This window comes from Myripristis murdjan, chromosome 8, assembly GCF_902150065.1.
Source record: "Myripristis murdjan chromosome 8, fMyrMur1.1, whole genome shotgun sequence".
NCBI lineage: Eukaryota > Metazoa > Chordata > Actinopteri > Holocentriformes > Holocentridae > Myripristis > Myripristis murdjan.
The window spans coordinates 18,425,839-18,439,642 of record NC_043987.1 but is presented as its reverse complement, the minus strand read 5'-3'; the positions used below and the strand labels follow the sequence as shown (position 1 = coordinate 18,439,642).

Here is a 13,804-nt window from a genome sequence, read left to right as displayed (position 1 = left end):
TTTTCCCAATTTAATCATGTCTGTTTCTCAATGTGTATATGGCCCTTGTCTCTGCTGCTCCCTACTGTTGGGCTCAAGAGGGTGTAGATGACCTTGTGCTACCCCTCTGATACATGTGGAGCTGCCAGCCACAGTCTTGGGGTCACAAGGTGAAGCCTGTAGCTGGAGGACCCTTTCTTGTCCTCAAACAAGGGTAGAGGTTGTGACTCCGGCCATCCTTAATCCTTACTCTAACCTTAAACTTTCCTGACAAAACTATGGCAACCTAAGATTATAGAAGTATGAACATGGCTTGATGGCAGCAACCACAAGGCGAGCTTGCATTCCCAGTGCTCAAGTCAGTAGCAGCAGGCCATTCCAACCACCTGCTGCTTTTCATCTATTCTGTCTGCCTCTGATTGAGGCAGAAAAGTCACCAGTCAATCAGTTTCAATGATAATGCAGGTGTTAACCGACATGCTAAGAGACGGGTGACCGGGATAGGCGAGGAGCAGAGCTCGTCTTTGAGCTTGATTGCCTGGCCTGTGAAGTGCTCTGCTCATGACAGACAGAGCCGCTGGTGATTTTATGCCTCAATCAGAAGGTCATAAACTGTAGGTGAAAGGCAGCAGGTGGGCGGAAATGACTCCTGCAGCCATCACCGCTGCTGCACAGAAAGTGCGCCTCTGATGTGTTCTTTATAGTTCAGCTCGCTATTAAATGGTTTTTTGCTAATGGCATCACGTGTTTACTTTGCTGACTTCATAGAGGTGAAATATGGTTTGGTCTCTAACACAGACAGACACTCAAACGCACACACACACACACATAAAACATGAAAGTACACACATACACAGGCACACAAAGGTCACATATTGCTTTTGCTTATAGTTGCCATTGTTCACAGCACAATTACTCATTTAAGATATTTCCACTTGTTATTGTATGCAGTTGTAGTAATAAATTAGGCATTAAATCATTAAGAGGATTTTTAAGAGGTATATATAGTTGCCATTTGTTAGGCCTTTGTTTAAATGTTCCATTATTTGTGTATTTATTTATTTAGTTATTTATTTATTATTGAAATGCATCAGAATAGCCATATCATGCTTTATAATTACTTCAAGTATAAGTGCTCCACCCAAGCTGTTTATATTGTATCATTTCAGTTTTCAAAATTATACTCACTGGCCCTCAGGTTGGGCACTAAAACATCTGTTTATTTGTGTGTATGTCACACTCAATATCTCAAACATAGCTGATCAGATTTTAATCAAGTGTAATGGAAAGATACATGTCATTGGTCCATGCTGGCATTTCAAAAAGTAATTGCTCTAAGAGGTGCCCCAGTGGTGTTTGCCTAATTGTCTGTGCATCATGACAAATGTCGTGGATGCTTTTGTGATGACAGACTTCATAAATAATCCTGATGTTTGCATGTTATTTCATGGGTGTGAGAACACTGTCATATCCAATAAACAAAGCTGTGAATGGAAATAAACAAACCAGCATTTTTTGTCTTTATTTATCCATAATGGTGTGACTGTGTGTGTTTGCATGAGAGAGAGTGAGAAAGTGAAGACCCAAGAGGCATAGCCAAAGACTTGTTCCATATTTTTATCTGAGTTTATGGAAACACCTGGTGCTCTCTGTTGGATAGCGAGAAGCCTGCTTTATTGCATACAAAGTCATGGCAGTCAATCACTTTCTGAACCAGGTTCAGAGCCCCAGCAGATGTAGTGAATTTGGCTACCAATCCTATCAATACACTTACCAATATCTTGAAATAAATGACATTTCAGCCAATCTATCTCAATGTGCCTCAAGCAAGATTCTCACAGACAGGGACCGATTTCAATCTTCCATACTGTAATTGTTCACATCCATCATATTTTGAGTTTGCTTCATTTTCCTGCCACTTTCCTCTACGGTATGCAAGTCAATGTTTTGTGTGTGTATGTTATTAAAACAATATGTTTTTGTCCTTCACTTTATAAATCTTGTGGCTGGCGGAAAACAGTTTTCTCACTTTCAACCAAATCTTACTGGAGGGAAGTAAGTGAATTTATGCCATTTATATATATATATATATTTGTTTATGTATTTTTAGTGTTTATTTATATATTTATTTATATATATTTGCTGATATCATCCAGAGGGAGGCTTATGTCAGGCCTGTAGGTTATTTTTATTATCAATTCATCTATTGATCATTTCATTCATTTGACTAATTATTCAGTCAGTTGCAAAATATCAAATGCCCATCACAACTTACCAGAGGTGAAATTACGTCTTAAAATTGTTAATTTAGTCTGACAAGTACTTACTATGTAATGATACGAAATTGCTATGCTATGAAAAACAGATAACAAATCTTAATAAATGAATAAGACAGGGAATCAAATATCCAATTTTTGTCTGTTGATAAAACAACTAATTGTGTCAGCCAATGAGCAGAAAGGGTCAAACTTGCCCTATTAGGACACGACAGCTTGAACAGAAAATATTCCAAGAGTCGAAAAAGAGGAAGAGAGAGAGAGAGACAGTGAGAGAGATGAGATGAAGATAAAGGGGGGAGGAGTGAGAATCACACAAGGGAGAAGAAGAAAGGCCAAGATATTCAGAAGGAAGCCAATTAACAACATTACTCCAACAGGCCTTACGCTCATTTCCGATGTAAGTGTTGAAAAAACAAATCCTGCTCTCTTCCCTCTCGCTCTCCACAATCTACCTCGCTTCATCACACCAGCAGAAAAGTAATCCTCCAATCCCTCTGTTGTCGTAAATTCAGTGGTGGGAAGGAGAGCAGCCTTGTTCACCTCTAGTGGGAAACAAGTGCACCCCGAGTGACAGACTCCTTATGCAACCAGAGATTAACTCTCTGCCCTAAGGACAAGATAAACACTCCCTGTTTGACTCAGGAGGTTAGACTTCAAAAGATGCTTGTGACATGAATGGTTTTTGGCTATTCCAGGTCTGGACCAGTGTGAGGAATTAAAATGCTATTAAAAGCTCTGTAAAAATCTATCATTAAAAATGTAATTTCTTCTTTTATTTCCTGTCTCCGGTCTGAGCTTGGTCGGTTTATTTGCGTAACGTGGCAAGGTCACCGCGCTGAGTTGCATTTATTGCTTCTCCTCAGATTTTTTTGCAGAATTGTCGAGAGGTTGACTTTTACTGCCGCTGCTGTGCACTCTTTCACTGTGAGCGTCTCAGTCAAGACTATTTACTGCTCAGCCCGCTTGCATCTGTGCATTCAGGCAGGAAAACGAAACACTGCTGTTCTTGGCAGTCTACCTGGTGTGTGGTGTCTGGCCAAATGTGTTTGTGTCTCTGTGTGATGAGAGACTGACACTTCATCCCCATGTCTGATTGAGATGCGTGAAAACCCTTGACCTCGGTGACCATCCCTCCCTCGGCCCCTGCCCGCAGGAACATAATGTGCAGTAGCTCATCCCATATCGACATGTGTCCAGCCATGTTAAATTTGTCCCATGAAGCAGCCACAGATCCAATAATGTATCCCATGAGCATATCGATAGGTCCCTTGCATCTTATTATGCAGGACAGTGACTCATTATATCATGACACATCACAACGGTGCTTCCCTTCACACTTGATTTACTTTGTGGACTGTCTAGAAGTGGCTCGTAAAGTGTACCTGGCAGGTTTAAGAGACAATAGTCAAACCTGGCCACTAATCCATCTCACCCTGTTCATTTTCTGCATTGTACAGGATCTTTATGTCAATGATTTACCTTGGGACTGCTGCACTACAGAGGGTGTCTCTGAATATGGATGATTGGGTCAATGGAAGAGCAACCATATCAGAATAAAGCTGGGGTTTGTTGTTATTTTTGTCAAGGGTGGGGTTCAAAGGTGTTTAATTGCATATGTATTTCATATATCAATTCATATATTAAGCATAACGCTGACTGAGAGTGCTGAAGGTTGAGGTATCCTACTTTAGGAAGGGTATGAGCGAGGCAGCTGAGGCCAAAAGGCTTAATCATGGTAATCTACACAGGTGCATTTGGGTAATTGAAATCTAGTTCAAATATAGGACAGGACAGACTTTACTAACTTCTAGAAGCTTCAGTCGCAAAGTTATATCCCTAAGGCTGAGAGACTCCAAGAGCCTGTTATCTGTCCTATTTAGGATTACTTCTGTCAGTGAGGCTCTCTTAAAAATATATATATATTCAACAAGAAACTTGATGATTAAAGTTGTGCAACTTTGTGATTTACCTCTTCATGAAGTCAGGACCCAAATGTCCCTCGAAAATCTGTCCTAACCATGGATTAGGCTCTGTCCGTCCATCTGGCTTTAAATTTTGGCAAAACCGAGAAAAGCCTCAAACTGAGAAAACGCTGCCAAATACACTAATTGGCCTGGGAGCGGGGAGTATTTAAACATAATCATTTCTAACTGAGGAAGGCTACGACTACTTGCTCCAAGCACAAGCAGCCATCATGACAAACTGAACTGGTCTAATGAGGATGATATAATTAAAAGCTGATTTTCTTGTAACTGAAACACAAGTGGAAAACACTTGTCTGATTATCCAAAGCTTAGAGGAACTATGCTTTTATTGTTTAAAAACCCTACACTGATTGGCTCGAAAGAGGTGCTAGTTCAAAACGTTTGACTTTGAAAAGCTCTAATGGCGTTAGAGCTTTTCAAAGTCAAACGTTAGACAACGCTGTCACTGTGTGCCTACTGTATGCTCTAAGGTTGACCTTCACACTTCATGTTACAAGGCTACCATGCTAATGCTAACATGCTAATCACTGGGCCAGAGGGAGTGAGCTTCAACCTTGATCAAAGACAAACACACTGATAGAAGGATTTGTCTTTTCAGTAGAGAGACAGCACGTCTGACTACACTTCCTCTCCTCTCTACGGAGGAGATTTGTACTTTTATACCATTATGAGACACGCATCTAAATTATTAAGTAGCCACAGAAGCCATCATCACAGCATTGGCCACATGTCCTTCATTGTCCTGGGTAAATTGCCCAATGCTGTATGTGGCAACAACCATAAATAATAACTATTTGTCATCTATCTATCATGAATGTCATAAACGGAACAATTCAAATATGTCTGCTGTGATTATGCAGGCAATGCAGAGGATTTTCTTCATAACAAGTGATGTGGGTGTGCATTCACAAGGGGATAAGTATGGGAGTGTTCGGTGCGGAGGACGAGGAGCAGAAACCAAAGGCAGCAGCCTAAGAGAGATGTGGCAGGAAGGGTCTCATTATCTGAGCCACAGAGTGGAGGAATCAGCTGTAAATGTTAGCATTATGTCAGGAGTCGGGGATGTGAAATTAGCACAGGAAACCACACTGAAACAAACTTGTAAATGCACATATGCAACAGCGTCAGTCATTAAAATGTGATATATGCAGGGATATGCTCTACTGAGCTGTTGAGCATATCCCTGCATAGATTACATTTTAATGATTCCACTCAGCTGATGGGTAGCAGGAGGATGTCTATTCATAAAAACAAATGTATATTTAAAGTATTTACAGTAAAACTTTAATTAAGCTCTTTGATTGGTCTGGTATGGCTACAAGTTTTACGTTACATCAAAAATTCACATCAGATCTCAAAACTGTTGGAATGCATCAGGCCATTTAACCACCGCTTGTTCTTCTGCCTTTCTTTGAGCAGCAGCCTGAAAAAAAAAAAAAAACTTGTCGGGTGGCCCTACTAATATGAGACATAAAATATAAAAAACTAACAAATAAACTGGGCTACAACCAACGAATACAAACAAATTATATAAAGAAAAACATAATAACTAAGGTAATGTAATCTGCAAGTTACAGCCTCTTTTTTGGGGGGGGTGCATTGTGAATCTCATTTCCTTTTAAAAAAAAAAAAAAAAAAAAATCACAGGAAACGACGCATTTATGGAAGCAACAGCAGCTGTTTGGAGTAAATATGTTTTTTGCTGTCAGCATATACAATTCAGTGTAAGGTGGCTTCTCACTGCTTCAGCGTTGTATGTCTTTATCATCAAAACTTCAGAAATATTGATTTCTTGTATGGCCTTTGACCTCTTAATGCCTTGCCAGGAACTGATCCCAGGTTGTGATTTTGAGGCTTAGCTTAGCGCCACCAAATAGAGTTTCATGGTAGCACTGGAGGACTGAGCCTGTCATTGTGTGGTCAATAGCAATGATAACAGCTTAGCAGCTCAATGGGCTGCAAATGGGTTGGATAGTCAATTCCCTGATCTCAGCTGAGCCTATTCTCAACCAAGGATGAGAATGGGGGAAATGGCAATATGTCAGTTTAACAGCCTCTCTGTGGAGATGATGAGGTATTATGGGAAACACATTGGGAAGTAACATAATGTTGTAATTGGAAAAGAGATGGCTATGGATGCAGAGGGAATTTCTAAGAGTTTGCCTTTCTTCTTGTGGTTGTGCTTCTTTCTCTGGCGCTTTGGTAAGGTGGCTGGACTTTGAACGTCATCTCTACTGTGTGACTGCAGGGATGCCTGTGTTTTTTCCAATTTGCATTGCTTTTGTTAATCATAGCATGAGATGTCGGTGTAGTTTCCGTTGCTAGTTACACATTCACTCGCACTTTCAGTAAAGTAAAAAAAAAAAAAAAAAAAAAACATCCACAATATACAAAACACAAACACCCACTGATAACATCACTTGACTGATGTGGCAACTGTTAATGAGCCAGGAGAGACCCACACATCTCTCTTTCTGTCTTTCGCTCTCTCTTCCCACCCCCTCTATGTCTCTCTTTCCTGCTCTCTCTCTCTTTGTTGATTGTAGCTACACAATGTTAGCTGTCTTTCTAACATCATCACTGGCAAATAAAACTTCCAAAAAACTTTCACAAAACTTGTCGCCATGTTTTTTGGGATGAAGTTGGTGTGCATAGACGCTGCAAATTTCTCATTTTAACTTCCCTTGTTTGTGCCACTGCTTACAGAAACTTGAGAAAAAGAGAAAAAAAAATGTGAGGGAGAAACAGGCTGATAACTCTGTGCTTCAAGGAAATGAAGTGTTGTTTATGTGTGGAAGCCACTTGATGCACTCAGACACACACAACACACACACACACACTGTCCTTTGCAGAGTGCTTGCCGTGCATGACTGGCTCCTGATCCTTATCCAACCCGTCCCTGGTGATTGCACTTTGAAATAAGAGATTGAATGAAGACATTTGTGGTATGAATCACTTTTCCTTTGTCTTTCAGCTCTGGCTGGAAAAGACTCAAACTCTTGTGTCTATGTTCCTCCATGCCCTCTGACTTCTGACTTGTAGAATATGTTTTGCTGTTTGAGATGTTGAACCATGAATATAAATAAAGCTTTATGAGAAGGCGCTTTGCCCAGTGGAACATGAAGTCATCCTTGCTGGACAACGTGACGCTGAGAGACTAAGTCATGCAACAAGTGAACATTAGTCATCATATAATCATTGCTACTCATCCAGTTGGCCTTAGGAACTAGATGCAGTTGGGCAAGGAGGTCCATTCGTGTTCTTTTGATTTAAGTTTTGCTCCAACTGATTGTGAAACACCCAGCTGTTGAATATCCTCTTGAAACAGCGTTGAGGCTGACATCATGGATTTAATCACAGAGTTAAAACCAAGGCTGGGAGGTGGAGAGGTTGAGGATGCTGCTTTGAGAAATTTAATTAGATATTTACCCTCACCCATGTTGCTGCAGGACATTGTGCTCGAGTTCTGTCTTTGTGTCCCTCTTTGTGTTGGCAAAAGGCAGGTCAGATGACTCATCGTTTTATTTGAAACCAGTGTGTCTGATTCACAGGGTGCGGGGTGTGCAGAGGATGTCTGACTGAACTTTACATTTCTGTGTTTTTGACAAGGTATCTACAGCTCCTTAAAAAGTTTTGAAAGGTCTTAAAATAAATTGTCAAAAGTTAAGGCTTTGCAATTTATGAGAATGTCTCAGCTACACTTTATCTGAACTATCCAGTTTAATGTTCAGCTTAGCACAAACTTTTCTATCAACTTGGCACCAACCCAACCCTAGTATCAATTTAATAATTTGTTGATGTCAACCAAACTGCAACTAATGCAACCCTAACTAATGCAAAGTTGGAAGGTCACCTGCTACTGATACAAAGTTGATGGTCTGTTAAAAGTCAAACTGAACATTTACATTGAAGGTTGAAATTAAATATGAAATATGAAATAATAACAATTTTCCCACTTGGTTGGCACCTCCTGATTGGTCCAGAAGGGGCTTCTCTCTGTGGTCCATCTCAAGATTTCTCCTCTTTTCCTATATTATCTTGAGGTTTTGGGGGGAGTTTTTCTTTGCCCACTATGAGGATTCAAGACACTCATCTTTTTTTGTTCATTGTAAACCATAGACCTTCAAAGTCCTTTGAGACTGTAAACAGTGACTTGGAGCTCCAACATGAACTTGAACGTGAACAACAAAAGTTGAATGACTTAGTTGAATATTAACATTTAAAAGTCAAAGTATGATGGATGTTTTAAATACTTTCTCACATTGCACCGACCTTTATTTTTCACTTGTCATTCTCCATGTCCCTCAACCATAAACCATAAACCAAAAATTCATCTTTCTTTTTCTGCTATTGCCCATTTACAGATTCAGTGAGAAATAGGCTTGTTTAACCACCTGTGTTTCTTCATTTCAGTACTACATTTAGCTGAAAATTCATTTCCAGGTAGCATTTAAAAAGACTTAAGAAGTTTAAAATTTGGCTTTCTGAAACCTGAAGACACCCCGCATGCCTCTGCACCTTTCATAGAGAACAAGCAAGAAACTAAAAGAGATGAGGAGTATGAGAGCATGAGGAGAGGCAGCTCTGGTGTGTGTGAGACGATGATAAGAGGCCCATTATAAAAAAAAAAAAAAGAATAGGCTGTAAGTATAGGTTGATTAAATGTTCTTCACAGAAAAAGTCCTCTTCTTTCCCTGTCATTACACATGTAATTGACAGTCCATCCTCCTCTCACACTGGGGAATTTATGCATGTATCTCTCTCCAGTCTCCAGCTCCCATACATTCACTACAGCCTACTAAGGGCTGACTGACTGATTTGTCCATTATCCATTCTGCCAGCCTGTCTGCCTGCATGCCAGTCTGAGTGGGTGCAATTAAAGTGCCAGGCGTAATCATGCCAGCAAGTGGCAGTAATGTTATTTTTTTTTTCCTGTTTTTGAAATTAGCTCGATTGAGATGAGGCAGGAAACGAAATGCAAAACACAGTACAGTTGAAGGATGTTTCACACACACACACACACATACACACACGCCACATACAAGGTGAGGCAGAAAGGGAAGCTCAGCGTGTCCATATTTTTTTTCCCCTGTTATTGGATTGAATGCTTTTACCTTGAAGCCATTTTGTGAGGTTTGCAGGGCAGTTTGTGTGGTGTCCATTAGTCTGATTGGAAACAAGCTGTTTTATTGTGCTGATATGAAAAGAGCAGAGAAAGAACACACCCAAACCTTACTTAATTAAAAATTGTCCGGTGTTCAGTTTTAGTTGTAGGGACAGCATATCCAAATGTGTGTGTGTGTGTGTGTGTGTGTGTGTGTGTTAGGTGGGGGTTTGCTGCTACCTAGGGAGATGTTTGTAATTAATGAAATGCAGCTCTGCCACCTGCTGCCCTAATGTCACTGGGATCTAGAGAGATCAACCCTGAGGAGCTGTATTAATATTTAACTATGGAATGAAAGAAGTGGGAAGTGAAGTGAACTCTGGGAATACGGGAGAACTGCCAGATACAGAAAAGCAGAGATGTATGCATGGCATAGAGCAAGGGGTGAGGGACGTTTTCAACAGGAGAGCAGTGAGAAAGTGGTTTTCATGCTAAATAATGAGACTGAGGACATATATGAGCTCTCCTGCACAGTGACCTTATAGTTTATTTACTGTCTCGGATACCAACTCAGAGGTTTAAACTCATTCTACAAGTGCAAATGCCCAGGAAAAAAAAAAATCAATGTTCAAGTGTAAAGCAGGTGGGACTATCAAGGAACACTTTTTTTGTACAGATATGTATGTATGTATTTGTATTAATAGAGGTGAGTAAGAGATGCGTTGGCAGATACTCTGTTTGAGAAATCTGTGATGATGCTGGACCAAAATAAATACTAGTGTGTCATACTTTGGCCATGATTCTATAGTGACTGTGTATGCATGCACGATGTGTGTGTTTGTGTGTGCGCGTGTCTGTGTGTGTGTGTGAGAGAGATTGCTTTGCGGTGTTTAACTTGTGCATATGTCTGTATGCACATGTCTAGAGACTAGTGGAAGAAAGTTGAGGAAAGAATTTGATGGAAAGAAATCGGAAAAGGCAAAAAGTGTTGGATTCCCAGCCAACAGCTTGCTCCACAGCCGGCTCTGCCCCATGATTCAGCCGCAGCAGATTATTCACCACCGCACATGGTCACTCAACACAATCATAGAAACCTCTATTTGTTGCCATTTTGATTTGTATCTTGCTGGTCTGAAAGGAACCCAGGAAAGAGCATTACAGGGGTCAAGGCGCCCACGCACAGCATTCAGCCAAATAATAGGTCGGTAATTGTACTAGAGCATCACAGAATGCTGTGGGCGTGTGTGTGTGTATGTGTGTGGGTTTGTGTGGGAGTGTGTATGTGTGTGTGAGTGTGAGCATGTTCACAAGTGCTTGTGGAGCCTGAGGCCCAGTGCTTTTCAATTAGTCATGTTTTTTTGGCTTCACCAGGTCAGCCAACTGAGCAGGTCAATACCAGGAAGGTTCCAGCAGTTTCTGTGGCTCACTGCATAGTCAATACTCATTTGGGGAGGCAGACTGTGCTTTATTAAACATATGCCTGTGACTGATGAGCTGTGACTGGAGAGCACAAAGCTTGCTTCTTTGGCCTGGATAACGCCTCAAATGACCCGAAAAGAGAGTTCACTAGTATAACTTGGATTGAAATATGCAAACTTTTGCCCAGAAATCCTCTAGATGTTGGATATTATACCATTATCTATTTTTTTTTTTTTTGTCAGATGTAGTAATTTTCCAATTTCCCAACAGAACCAGTATAAAAGTTATCATCACCAGGAGAAACCATTATCACTACCTCTGCTAACTTTTCTGAGGGTCAGCAAATAGCTGAATTATCCCCAGGTTGTGTGATACAGGTTGCGTTAAGTATTTATGAGTTTGGTGGATGGGGATTTATAGCGCTATCTCTGTCTCTGGCAGCATATCCAGTGTGTCTTAATTGAGGGTATTTGTAAGAAGCATCTTTGACACTGAATAGTGGCCATGGAAATGCTGAGCAAGCTTTATTCACCATGTTGTCCCCAGAGAAGGAAGAAGGAGAGGAGAGGAGAGGAGAGGAGAGGAGAGGAGAGGAGAGGAGAGGAGAGGAGAGGAGAGGAGAGGAGAGGAGATGATTTAAGATATGGTATATGATATGGATTTAAGATATAAGAAAGAAGATAAACAAAGAAACGGAAGAGATTGCAGTTGGAAGTTTGAATAATATGAAGTGGTGCAACTTGTTTCATGACCATGACAATATTTCTGCAGCAACCGTCTGTCAGCATGCCTCACAAAACTTGATGGACAAGAATCAGGCTGAGAGCAGAACGGAGCAGCGCCTCCCTGTCATATCCCCCCAACCCCCCAAGTGTTTGTTTCTAAGTTTATCTCTCTCTTGCTTTCAGTTCTGACATTTGTGTTGAGGCCACACATAGCCCGGCCAAATGTACTGGTGGGTTGCCAGGACTGGAAGAAAAAACGAAAAGCAACATGGCTTACGACTGGTGTCACATTGTCTTTCTCACTAGTATTATTAATAATCCCTCTGTCATACACACAGTTGTTGTCGCCAGCATGCTCCTCTTCTTTGCTGTTTGCTGCTATCACTTCTTTATTGGCTGCCTCACACTTTGCAGGCTGCCCTCAAAACTCTTCATATTTTTGTTTTACAATATCTAACTCAGTTCCATTTGTCTTGGGGTAAAAATAGAAATTAAATGGGCACTGGAAGTCTAAAAGGCATCCAGCGTCTGATTGTGGAGAAATTTTTATTTGTTTGTGGATGTGTTTGTTGTGTGGAGGGTTTTTTGTTAGAGCTTGGGGAAGGAAAACGACCTGGAGGTGGTGGAGGTTTCTCAGCCATCTATAATCCGCTATACCTTAATTCCTCTGGTGCACTGCAGTACATACAGTTTGAGTTGTCTCTTTCTATGGCGCTTAGTCCACACTTTCAGTGAACATTTAAGCTCTGGTGTCCTGTTTAGACTAATTCCAAACATTTATACTTAAGAAATTTGGCTCATCTATCAGTGAAATGACTGTCTAACCACCCTAAATTTTCACAACAGTGCCATCATCAACATCTTTTTCTGGGTTACTGCATATTTATGACGGCTGCAAGTATTCCCTGGGTTGTTTCTTGTGACAACAACAGGGGGAAGTCTTTTGAGACTGGAATTCTTATCAGGCCACAGATACCAAGTAGGTAGCAGCTTGACTTGCTGAGGCACTGAATATGGATGAGATTTCTCCTTTGTGGATCTCAAGGAGGTAAATCAACCAAACAGACAAACAAAGACCCCTATCTATTGCTAAGTGCTCTGTGGGCAGATTTGTAGCATCTTCCAGGAGCTGAGCATCTTCAGTTTCTCCATGGGGACCAGTGGATTAGAAGGTCAGCAGCGGCTCACAGGAGCAGCACAGAGGAGCTGGCAGTAGAGGAGGTCTTTGAGCATTGCTGTGGCACTGGTGATGTAATCAGCACTGTCGTAGCAGGACACCTCGATTTGTTTCACTGAAGAACATCTTGACCTCGTCCTGTCTGCAGTGGTCACTGGGAAATACAGACAGATAATGAAAGAGCTTGTGGTGCAATACAAATGTTAACTAATGTAACAGTATTGGGAAACCAGGACATAACCAGGTTGCTGACAAATGCAATGTACAGACACCACACACACGCACACACACACACACACACACAAAGTGTTCTATGGGCACAATTTAGAGAAAACCGTCAGCCTTATTTGCAGGGCAGTCACCCATTTAATAAGCACTTCCTCCACACACAGGGGGCACTCAGGTAGCGCTGATTTTGTAAATCAATACAATTTAATGGTCCCCGAGTTGTGGGACCAAGAGTGATGTGGATCAATAGGTTGCAGGGCAGGGGTCACAAGGAAGGCACACAAACCTCCATAATGTTGATTTATATGTGTTGGATATAGTACATCCTCTTGTAGATCAGGTGCACAGAACTAGCCGGTCAAAGACAGACAGTCTCCTCCTGCTTTTATCTTGAATAGAAAAAGCCCTGCCATCAGGCTAACTGAATGTAATTTGACAGCAGGTTGGATGCATCCTGCCTGAGAGTTTCACGTCTGTACCTCCAGTTCTTCAGGCAACACCAACCTCTGGCCTGTGAAATGGCAAGTCCATTTGGCTAAGTTAGACTTGGATGTGTTGTGGAGCAGATCGAAGAAGAGATCAGAGGAATGTCTCACAAAGACGGAGGGGTACACGGAGAGGAGTGGAGGCAGCAAGGGGGGAGGTGGCTAAGCCTCTGGAGGAAAGAGGCCAGCTTCATTAAAGCGGGCCAGAATAACACAGAGACATGCAATACTGATGGAACGGAGGAGAGGAAAGTGTGGAGGGAAAATGAGAGGACGGGTGCATGATCAGACACAGCGGTGGAAAGAACATTCTTTAGGTGTCTGACCAAGTAACCACTTGCACTTAGGAAATGTTTGCCAATTTACTGAGTTTGCTCAGTCCTTCACCACCACTGCCACACACACACACACACACACACACAC

General features: G+C 41.4%; 1 protein-coding gene across 1 annotated transcript in view; it reads left to right on the top strand.

The window, feature by feature from the left end:
* The window catches only part of LOC115364031 (ras-related protein Rab-26-like), a 61,805-nt gene that overhangs the window by 7,358 nt on the left and 40,643 nt on the right, over positions 1 to 13,804 (top strand). The window lies entirely within an intron of this gene.